At 35.4% G+C, this 12,616-nt stretch overlaps 1 pseudogene; it reads right to left on the bottom strand.

Annotated features, from left to right (window-relative positions):
* Positions 1–5,143: 5,143 nt before the first annotated feature.
* On the bottom strand, positions 5,144–9,156 carry LOC129261882 (ileal sodium/bile acid cotransporter-like; annotated as a pseudogene).
* Positions 9,157–12,616: the final 3,460 nt, after the last annotated feature.

Raw genomic sequence — 12,616 nt, 5'->3', positions numbered from 1 at the left:
TGTAGTAATCAAGGGACTCGGCTTTGACAGGTCAATGACCTACATTTTCTTTTCATTTCTTTTACACTTCTACTATATATTAGGCCTATAATTTTTTAATGCTTAAATTGTGATTTAGATCCTTTTACTTTTTTGTTGTTGTATCATATTATACTTGTACATGTGTTTGTATATTTTTAAGGATGTCAAATAAATGAATTGAATTCAATTGAAATTGAATTGATATTTAAAAGTACGTTACGGTGATTTAATCTTAAAAATACCACACTTTTTGACATTTTTGGGATGAAGCAGTCCCCATCCGTATATCAATAGCTATGTGCAAGAACCTTGTCTGTGTTATTATTATTATTTTCATTATTATTATTACTATTATTATTATCTATTCGGCAAAGAAAATTACAAAGAACAATGCATCTCAGAATACACAATACAAGATAAGAAATATCAACAATCACGCCAGGGACAGAAAAGGTTGATTAAATTACTGTGGCATAAAACCTCCAATATTGAGTCTATGCAACATACAACACATTCTTGTTAAAATATAAAATTACATTCATGTATAATATTTCTTTCATTATATTCTCGGTTATTTCTTTGTTTCACAATATCGCTGAAAAACTGTGACTTTCAGCCAATTCTTGGGATGTCCTCTAGTGGTGTATGGAAAGTTAAAAAAATTACAGGCAACAATTTTTGTTCGATTTTTCTTTCTTTTCTTTAAAAATCAATTTATTTTGGGGCCAAGGCATATCACGATATTTGAGGAATATCTGTAGTAAAAAATGGCAATGCAATAAAGAGGATTTATCCACTAGATCACGATACATTAAACATTTCCCTCCAAACATTGCCATTCTTATTTCAGCGAAAAGGGGTTACGAACCGAGGACGAGGTTATACCTTACCCTTGTACAAAGTATAAGTGCCGCATACGTCAGTGTATATAGGCCCACAATAGGAATATAAATTACTCGTTAATGATTCATTAGTCCCACTGGAAATCGGACACAAAGTTTGTATTTACACGAGTCCAGCAAGGTCGAAAACTGTCATCATGTTAATTCATAATCCAAAATGCCAGTATATTATTTATACACATGGTCATTTGTAAACAATCTTGTTGTTGCATTTTGCAAATGAATGCTCCTGAATGCTCCTGTCCGATAGGTGGAAAGAAAGTCACGTGATGAATTGTAGATCTGCTTATCAAATACAAAATGGTTAATGATTCGTGACATTAAATATTTTCTTACAGACACACTTAACTTTATAGGTATCCATGTAACCCTTCCCTAGTTTGGCTGCTATGTTTCAAGCATATTTTTGCTTATAGGCCTATAGTTTGCCTCTTCATTTTTCCCATTAATTTTTTTTTTCTAAATTGTATTTATGGCTTCTCTCCTGTCACTATAAGATTGTCACTTGGTTGTATGACACATGATTATGTCTCACGCATTATAAATTTGTTTTGTATATTATTCCTATAAATGCAGAAAATCCTGAATAAAAATGGTGTCTGATCTGCTTTTCGCTGATCTTTATAGATAAAAGAAAATACAGTTAATATAGACCAAGCTTTTATATGATATTGTTTTAGGTGAAATTTCCAAGGAATAATGCTCCCTTTCTTTTCATGGTTAGACCGTCTCTAATGCGAAATATAAAGCAAATAATCATCTTATGGATCCACCATCCCCGACTATACGAACACAGTCATGTGTCTCGAAAAATGATCCTACTTCTCGCCTCTCGATTAGGATCTGGGTCCCGATTCATAAAGACTTGTTATCATAACAATTGGACAATATTTATAACAAGTTTATTATTGGCAATCAAATCGAATTATTTCAGTAGCTGTACACTGCAAAAACTTCGGTGTCGATTTAATGCCATACCGGAATCTATTATGTCCACACCGGAGAAGTATTGAAATAACACCAGTTTGGAATCAAACCGATGCTGTTTTATAGTCTGATAGTGCAATAACCCTCTTTGGGGGGAGATAGTTGGGTTTTTTTCTTACCACGAACCTACTACAGTACTATTAGGCCTACATGTTGTAAAGGCCGACATGAAGTTTAATAGAACAATGCCAGGGTGGGTGTGTGTGTGTGTGTGCTTTTAACTTTTTAGAGAAAATGTATCAGTTAGATATAATTATTTACGTTCGGGCTTGACATTTTAACGTCACCATCCGAAAGACGCGACCTGGGTTCAAACATCTGTTTCGGTCTGTTTTGCTTCAGTGGTACGTCTCTCTATTTCAATATTAAAACGCTCGACCAAAACAGGAATGAACACTTCAGTTAAGAATTATCTTATAATGTATACCGCCCTCTAGAGGCTGATTACACGCAATGAATTACACTTGCATTGGAATTTATAACTTAAATGTGAAACCTGCACAGAAATATTTATAAATTTGTTTATTTATTCATTTATTTATTTATATATTTATTTATTTTCTTAATCATTTATTAATTTCTTTGTTATTCTAATTTTGTATTCATTTATATCTTCTTATTTCTTTATATATTCATTAATTCATTCAATCCAATTGTTCATTATTATTTATTGTTTTTGTTTTATACTTGTTTATTATGTTGTTTGTTATATCTATGTTTACATATTTATATTTTTTCTTTATCTATCTATTCATTTTTTTCTTGGGTGCGTTATTGGACAATCACGGATCCTGATGCACAGGCTCCCTATACACTATTTTCTTACATCCCATTCTTATTCGTTTTATACGTATATTCTTGTCGGACCAAAGCAAGAGTGATAAGACCGGAACTGCTTTGATAAAACATGATATGCGCGTTACAAGTGTGGGATAAAATAATCATTATTCTATGCGCGAAAAGATAAAAGGAAAAGACATCAATCAGATGGGTGGAAAGTCATAAAATCGTTATTTGTTACTCCGGATGAAATTAGCTTTAAACGATCTTTTTCATAGATTTTGATATAATCTATTGTACGTTTTCACACGCACACACACAAATAAGCATAATTGAGCCAGTAATAAATTTTAACGTTTATTGTCATAATGTGAATCTTTTTCATCAGGGCAGAAATCTTGGGTACTTAAATGACATTAATGAATGCGATTAGTCTACCAACAGATGCTTCAGCCAGCTGGACATTGATCAATACATTAATAATTACCCGCACTTGACTCTGACTAAACCATCCCGATGTTAACACGTTTCCATGCTATGATATCATCATGGAAACAATTGCGCAGTTTTTGGTGAAATGATTTGTATAAAGGATATGTAATATCTAATAGAAAATTAGAAATAGCTCGAAGGGAAACTTGTAATTTGGACCATAAAATAATGACTTTAAAATTAATTTCCAAGCAGTAAAAGATATTTTTTAAAGTAGTTAGGTTAGGTAAGATGCATGGGCACCAATATTAATTCTGCATTCAGTTCGCATTGCACACGTTGTCATAAAATTGACCTTTTTTTTAATTGCGCTATTCACATTGACTGAATCACAGCGCTTTAAAAAGAAACGAAAACTCATAGAAAAATTTGGATGAAAACTGCATACACACATGGGCGGAAATCCCAGGGGGACAGGGAGAGGCGTCCCCCTACCCTAAATAGTAGGGGGACACAATATCAAATGACCCCCTACTATTTTGGGTCTTATTATGGAAGGAAATACATCATTCAAAATCGAAAAAAAAAATGTATTTTGGAAGAGATGACCTTACTTTTTTGTTGATATCCTTTTTTTTGCTTATCAAATTTTCCAGCCCCTGGTCCCCCCTACCTTTGGCGAGAGATTTCCGCCCCTGCATACACAAATCACAAGTAATTAACTACTAAAAAGAAATGTCGTTATAGCACTTAAGTGGAGAAGAATCTGAAACTAGTTAAAGGTTCATTTGAAGGTGACGATTAATTTTGTAATAATTAAAGAACATTATTACCATACATGAAAGATTGAAAGATCTCAATGTCACGCACATAATTAGATAGCGGTTGTCATGATGTGATCAAAACAATAATCCCTAAATGCAAAGGAGATAATCTGATCCCTAATCACCTTCCTCTCATAGTGAGATGAGGGACCAGTCCTGATGGTATGAGATTTCAAGCTTCCAAGAGTGAATTTTTACCTTTATTTTGGAGTGAAAGTGTGCATCTTTTTTACACTTTCACTCAAAAAAGGTAAAAATGACTCTTGAAAGATTGAAATTTCATTCCATCTGGACTGGTTTCTTATCTAACTTTGAGAGGAAGGTGATTAGGGACCGGATTAGCTCCTTTTGTATTGCGAGAATACTTAGTGTCGTTCCGAGTCCATCTTATACATTCTAAAAATAAATCAGTCAAAAATGACTAGTTAATAGGGTCAGCTTGGTGCAACTGTTATTCTAGTCGTATTTAACTATATTCTAGTCGTAGTTTACTAGAGTTGAATTATTTCTGACTAGAATATATGTCAGAAATGTGACTAGACTATCAGTTGCACCCAGCTGACTACTTGTCTAGTCAATATGACTAATTTGTTTTAAGAGTGTATCAAGTGAAGAAACCCTTCTAAAGTACACCAATATGCATTCTTTTCTGCAGACTTCCGGTTGTCACATTCTTTACTACAAATGCCTGTATTTCCTTCTGACAAATCAAATCCTTTGTCTTTGCATCTGAGTTATCATTTTGATACATTTATTTATATGTCTTTAAATTTGAGTTATTCATAATCATCATGAATATGTAATAATATTATTATAACAATGTTACATCTATTCTGGCTCTCCCTAAATTGACAACCTTACCATACACCCATTATCATTATTGTAATTATTACTTTCATTTTCAATATTATTATTATTATCATTATCATTATGAAAACGCAAGATCTATACATGCTGTACATGCAAACACGAAAATACAAAAAAATGCTGGCTACAATGATGACACAGCAAAAATATATGGTATACATGTAGAAGTGAAGTAAAGGTGAAAAAGCAGGAAAAACTAAATGCACATTGTTTTCCCCCAACACATTAATACACAGTCAGGACAAGTGACAATATATATTTCAGACCTTATGAGATACTAAACTTCTACAGATCTCCATCGTATATCACCTTTCAAACATCTACAGTTTATTAAACTTTGATTTCTTCATCTGTTTTTACTGAATTATCTGCTACTATTTGCTTCATGGCTACTACCTTCACCCCATCTTCCTGATCTGTAGCCATGCCTTCGTTATCCAAACCAATCTTGTCATTCTTATTCTCGTCATGATCTTCATCGTTAGCCGAATTTCGTCTCTTTTTAAGATTCATCGCTCCTTTCATTAACATAATGACGATGAACGAATCAACATATAGGAAGACTGCGTAGAGAGCCGGATAGAACAACATGTCCAAGAAGAATGGTGAATCGGCAAACTACCACGATTAATGTCGAGGCCAGAGATACGTTCTGCGATCCCGTTTCGAAGGAGATAGCCCTGCACTTGAAATGGGATTGGCGGAAGAGGATAGCCAAGCTGTAGCCGAATCCGTAGCCCAGGAATGGGAGTAAGAAAGCACAGATCCACAGCTGCCATCCAGCGAATAGCCACGCCGGGTTGAGCATGAAGAACAGAACCCAGGCAACAATTATCAAGAGGAATGCGAGAACTACGCCGAACTGTCGAAGGATTATGTAAGATTTTTTTTTTTTTTAAGAAACAAAATTGAAAATCTAACCGCAATTTTACCCCCAAACGTCATACTGTTGTGGATAAGATAGTCACAGACTAAGCCATTCAAAAACGGTTCCTTTAAGCGATTTCTTAAGCCCCATAACAACATGACTCACAAAATGATGATAGTGTGTGAACGATCAATTAATTTTTCATCGATTAAAATTGCAAATTGAAATGCAAATAGTGTTTTTTATACTGATATTGCATTTTAATCGGAACCAAAAGGCTGAATTACAAAAGATATTTAGAATGTATGAAGCTAGCTGAAACATCAAACCTGAACCCGCCATGATAGGGACATATTACAACTCCAAAGGAAACCACTGAGTAAACATGCAGTAACAATACACTGGATGTGATGATCCATGTTTTACTATTGAGGAAATAATATAAATTTTCCTTAGTTACTTTCAAGGGCAATTTTGGTCAAATTACCTTTCATTTCGGTCATTATGATAGGCATATTTTAAAGCAAGATGTTATGTATGCATGCCTTACATAGCATGATGGAGAAATTGAATAGACCAGGTGACTAGAATAGCACACCAATGTACACTTATTTGTTGCATTTCTACTTTAAATACATTAGCACGTTGTTATAACAATGTACTTGGCCAACTTTGAAATGCCAGTCGCTGGTGTGGGCGTATTGTTTTTGTGGATCTAATGAAAAACACAATTCAAAAGAATAATGAATAATCAAGATAATGGTGCTTATCTCATTAATTATTAAACCACCATGTCAATTTAGTACCAATGACCTTCTTCTGATCATGCGCAGAAAGACCTTCCTTCCTATGACAAAAAGTATCATACTTACTCTAGTTATATATTTGGTCCATTCCTTCTTCCACCAGCGGAGAAACACCCCGAAAGCAACGGGAATGAGAATGCTAACAAGAGTGGTGACTATATTGACGAACGGAATAACCACCTGGTCACCTGTCCATACTCGGGTATAGATGAAGAGATTCAGAGGCATCATCCCGATAGCCACCGCTGTAGAGACCGATGTCATGCATACACTGGGTCAATTGGGGGCAAAGCAAATCATGTTTTCTGTATTATCATTATATTTCTTGTTATCATCTTAACCCACTAGTTGATTGTCTTAGGATAAATGCGACCCTCCTTTAACAGCAAAATGAAAATACTAGTGAAAGTCGAAGTGGGCCTAGTTAAAAAACAAAAACAAAAATTATTTTAATAATGTTTGAAAAGATGAAAGGAGGGGATATCCAGATTTTTCGCTCATTTAAAAAAATGATATTATATTCGATACACGTTTCATGAAAAAATACATAAAGATTGTGTCCGTGAAGGAAGAAATGAGGGTAGGTTTGCAAAGTGTTCCAATAATGGCATTATTTTAGTTCGTTTTACTATTATGTACTCCGTTTTCCATTTGACGTAGAGCCTTAGTGTTTGTGCCAACAATCTGAATTAATGGTGTTAATATTCATTACCCATTGATGTTATTTTTTACGCACTTGGTAGTTATTTCAACCCTATTTGGTGTTACGCTTTTGTGCGACGAATCATCTGAGTGACCGCTTCTTCATTACACCAGGTAACTGACATCATTATTGACACTCTAGTTTTATACCTTAGACAGACATCACCATCAACCCAGTAGGTAAAGAGATTTGAGAGAGTGCCTCCGGGGCAACAGGCGAGGATTAGGGCCGAAAGGGCGCCCCCAGTCTCTAGTTTGAAAACAAGGCCGAGACAGAAAGCGATGAGGGGCATGAGGACGAACTGACATAGCATCCCGACAAAGAAACCAGCTGGATGACGAAACTGTGATTGAAGTAAAAAAGAAAGGAATCGTGCCAGTGTTACATACACATACACAAACCCTCACGCATATACTTTAAAGTATGTTCCTCCGTTATATCAGCCAGTCTCCATTTACTTCCGCCCCCTTACACAGTATAAATTATTCAACTTTAAAGGTCAAGTCCACCTTAGAAAAATGTTGATTTGGATCCATAGAGGAAAATCAGACAAACATAATTGCTGAAAATTTCATCAAAATCGGATTTAAGATAAGAAAGTTATGACATTTTAAAGTTTCGCTTATTTTTCACAAAATAGTTATATGCACAATTTAGTCACAAGCAAATGAAAGAATCGATGATGTCCCTCACTCACTATTTCTTTCGTTTTTTATTGTTTGAATTATACAATATTTCTATTTTTACAGATTTGACAATAAGGACCAACTTGACTGAACCATAAAATGTTAAACAATGGTGAATCCACAAGTTCAGGGAGAAATAAAACTTTGTTTCCCAGGACAATGAGGAGAAAATTAGAAAAGTTCATATTTCATAATAATAAAATACAAAAGAAATAGTGAGTGAGTGATGTCATCAGTTCCCTCATTTGCATACCGACCGGGATAACTGTTTTGTGAAATTAAGCGAAATTTAAAAATGTCATAACTTTCTTATTCTACATCCGGTTTTGATGACATTTTCAGTGTTATGTTGGTTGGATTTTTCTTTTTTTATTCAAATCATCATTTTGTTGGGGGTGGACTTGTCCTTTAATAAACCCTCCGTCTGCGGGTGATCGTCGACGATACTGAAAATAAAAAATGCAAATGTCGAGTTCATGCCGTGCTCTCTTCGTTCTCACTTACCACCTTAACAGTTGACATCGTATTGACTTCGAAGGATAGAAACTGTTGCCGGTTGAGTAGACCGTCGCAAAACCAATTGTAAAAGACTTTTTTATACATCTGCCATTTTTTCATACAGGGGGAAGTCTAATTTTCATCTTTTCTTATTCTCCTTCCCATTCTTCCATTCTTCTTCTCCTCTTGTAAACAACAGCCTATTCTAATACATAGTTTATATTTTCCCCACGCCGTAGTGCCACACATCAGGCGAGCGAGAGAGTTTGCGCAACTATTACGAAAACGCTTCTGGAAAGTTGAGATTCTATTGTCAAAAGCCCCTCATGAAAAAGCAGTGTTTAAAAATCGGTGGATCTAAACAGCAGTGTCGTCCTGGACTCTGGACAAATGACATATTTGCAATCTTCCGTCACCTCCGAAACTTACGATCAGCTGTCCCGGTTTACTAATTTTCGACAAACACCTCTCAGCCCTTCATTGTGATTTGACAGGCATTTTTAATAGATTTACTGTGTTGTAGAATCCCCGTTGCAATCGCGAAAACTCGATAATGATAGACTTTGGGCCAAACTACCTGTGGTAGTTAAACCGAATAAAATTCTCACCGTTTCTTTCAAATCCTTGAACTCGATCGTGCAGCCCATAGCTATCATGAGGAAGACGAGGATTAGAATGTTGGTCGCTTGGGTGAGCAAGGTGACGACTTCGTTGCCGTCATCGACGGTACCATTGCCCGTTGTGTTCATCGTTGACATCAACATTTCAGTTGTCATCTCCATTGTGTCAGAAAGGTGAAGTTACTATATAAGCATAAATCAAATATTTGAATGAACGAGTATCGATCAAACTTCATCGTGAAAACCATTGATTAATTAGGAATCTATACTACGTTAGCATGGTTAGAGAGTTTTCGCATTTACTACTTAGCCGCTCTGTACAACGGACCAATACCTTTTGTCGATAGTGGATCAGAACAGCAGTGTATATAGTCTCTTGACTCTGGACAACAACATATTTGCAATTGTTCGTCCGGCGCAAATCTTCGGATGATCTGCAGTCCCGGTCCACCAACTTTCGACAAAAGCCTGTCAGCTTTCCATTGTGATTTGACTTGCATTTTCAAAGAAATTGGTGCATTTCAGAGAGCGGCTCCCTAGTAAATGCGAAAACTCTCTGGTATCATCGAGGAAACCGATCCGAAACCAATCAAATCTCTTCTTGACATCCCGTCAGATGGTTTGGAGTCGTTTTCTTTGATGTGACTGTAGCACTAGGAAAACGTCATCTTTGAGGCGATCTGTCAATCATCATCCATTGTGCACAACATCCTAATAATTGAGGATCGAAGACAAAACAGAAATAGAAAATACATGGAGAAGAGCTTTCGGCCTTTTTATCTTTTCGTACCATAAATAATAGTCCAGTCAATCTAGCCAGAATAGGGGGGTAACCCACCACTAATTGCAACACGAGATATTCCACTGAAATGCTTTCCAGGAAGGTCCCCTAGACAACATACTAAAAGTCCCAAGAAATCCAAGCGGTGGAAATTTATGAAATTTGCATATTATGCAAATTAGCCATGAAAAATTAGAAGAAGAAGGGAAATAATCCAAAGATTAAAAAATTAAATGTCCAAAATAATTTGATTTGAATGGAAATTCATGATAAATAACTGAATTCAATGTTTTCAATCAAAAGTGCAAAAATTTCTACCTCATTTGCATATTATGCAAATAAGCATCCTTATATGGAAAAAATGTCAAGATATTGTGATTTTTCTCAAATAGACTGCTTGAAAACATTTCATTAATGTTGACATTAATATGCTACTATATCACCAAGCATGAGAATTCATCCCAATGCCTGAAAATTAATTTGCATATTATGCAAATTAGCCATTTAAAAAATAGAAAATGAGGAAATTAATCCAAAGATTACAAATTAAATGTCCACAGCAAGTAATTTTGAACATGATGAATAAATAAGTTTAATGTCTTTATTTAAAAAAGCTAGCAAATCTGCCTCATTTGCATATTATGCAAATAAGTATCCTTATATGGAAAATGTCAAGAAATTTAGATTTTTATCACATTGACTGCAGTGAAAACATTTAAGTTTTTCAAATTAATATGCTGCTATCACTAAGCATTCAAATCTATCCTAATATGATTTATATTCAAGGCAAAATACTGGAAATATGTTCTTCGCTTCCTAAGCGTTAGTCTGACAAGATGATGGGATTGGCAAGAACAAAGCACATTATTTGAATTGGTTTGTAGTTTGTTAGAGTTGACAACCCTTTCTTATATGGATGGGAACGACTTAGACTTTCTTGAAATTTCACCGCATTAACATGATAAAGGGAGGCCAGGAAAAGCAAACTTATGGCAGGTAAGATCTGATGAGTAGTCTCATTAAGAAGTGCAGCAGAGATTCCGTCTGGCCTAGTAGCTTCATGCAGGTTGTTTTCTTTAACAATTTCTTCAGTAGTCTGGCTACACCTGCTTGACTAAACAATATGTTATCTGGCCATTTCTGGGTCAGGACTGGGTCCCAGGACTTCAGCGTCATCATCATTATGATCAGTGGTAAATACTAAGACTAAAAATCTTTGCCTTCCTTTAATAATGATATTCCAATGTAGACATAGCTATTGATATTAAGGGCTCTCAACATGCTAATTGTTACAGCCTGGATCATTGTCAATCCGGTCAACAAATTATGTATTATAGGCTTGTCTACAAACCCTCTTATGGTCCTCTTTAATGCATTATAGAAATTCTGAGCTTTACCTTACTGATGCTTTTGGAGCTCTAAAATGTGCAAGCCTTCCTAGACTTTCTCTAAAACTCTTGACATCTTCCGACACAACTTATGTCCATTCTCTCATTGAGGCAACTTGTGTCGGAAGAAGACATGGTTAACGGTGTGTTCTTGTTGAAGTCCTCTTGATTGGCATTCAGTCTCCTATGCTCGACTTGTCGGATTTCAGTACAGAGAGTTGTATGATTGTCCAAAGTACATCTGCATGACACTATTAAAGTCAGCATTCCTCCAGAAGAACATCCTTAGTCGTACCATAAAATGTTTATTCCTCTGGATAACCTCGGTGCACAAATTAATTTGAAGTTAATTTGAATAAAAAGAGAAAAATCAAACAAGCATAACACTGAAAATTTCATCAAAATCGGATATAAAATAAGAAAGTTATGACATTTTAAAGTCACCTCGGTATCGCCTCAGCTGGGCGCTCATGGCGCTTGCTCAAAAATAGGAAATATCTCACAAATTTCAATGTCTTCAAACAGTGCTTAGGATCATCATTCAGTTCAAGTACTGTCCTAGTAATGCTACAATTGAGTTATTCTTGTCTTGGGATAATGTTGGAGTGGGGAACAGAAAGGTCTTCAGGTAAGACTCAAAAGTTGATTGGGTCTCTGCTCTCCTGATAAATTGGGGAAGGCTATTTCACAGCTTTGGTCCAGAGATGTAGAAGGCTCTGTCACCCCAGGTTGTGTGGCTGAGAGATTCCCTCAGCAATGCTTGAGCTGCTGATCTGAGACTGCGTGTTGGTCTATGCTGAGATAAGAGCTCTGAGATGTAGGGTGGAGATTTATCGTTAAGCGCTTTAAATACAAGGACCCCAAGTTTATAAGCTAATTGGTGTGCTACAAGGACCAAATATTCGAAGCTAATATGGGCTTTTATTTGTACGGGTGTGACATCTTGTGCTGATCACTTGGCAATCCAGGAGTTGCTAGCGTGCAAAGTCTCTATACAAAGTCAAGAAGAGAGCATGACTTGGATGGAAATAATGAAACATTCAAGCAGTGGGATCCATGTAGAATTGACTCATCATTGTACAATATGAGTGGGGTAACTGCTCGTGACAATATCTCAATAACTCAATATCAACCAAGCAAGAAGTGTAGGGAAGGTCATCATGGTTAATACACATAATCTACATGGAATTTTAGAGGAAAGTATCACTTATGTGTTTCCTTGAATATTTATTACATGTCGGATGCTTATTTGCATAATATGTAAATTACACTTAAGATATTAAGCTGATTATTAATGTATTTGCCATTCTTAGTGATCAAATCATATTGATCTAGACTGAAATGTTTTCATAACTGTTTTTGTGAGAAAAATCAAAATTTCTGGATTTTTTCCATATAAAGATGCTCATATATATGCAAATGAGGTAGATTTATTTACGATTTTTTATTTAAA

Source organism: Lytechinus pictus, chromosome 5, assembly GCF_037042905.1.
Source record: "Lytechinus pictus isolate F3 Inbred chromosome 5, Lp3.0, whole genome shotgun sequence".
NCBI lineage: Eukaryota > Metazoa > Echinodermata > Echinoidea > Temnopleuroida > Toxopneustidae > Lytechinus > Lytechinus pictus.
Note: the sequence above shows the minus strand (reverse complement) of the source record. Positions and strands in the feature narration are given on the sequence as shown.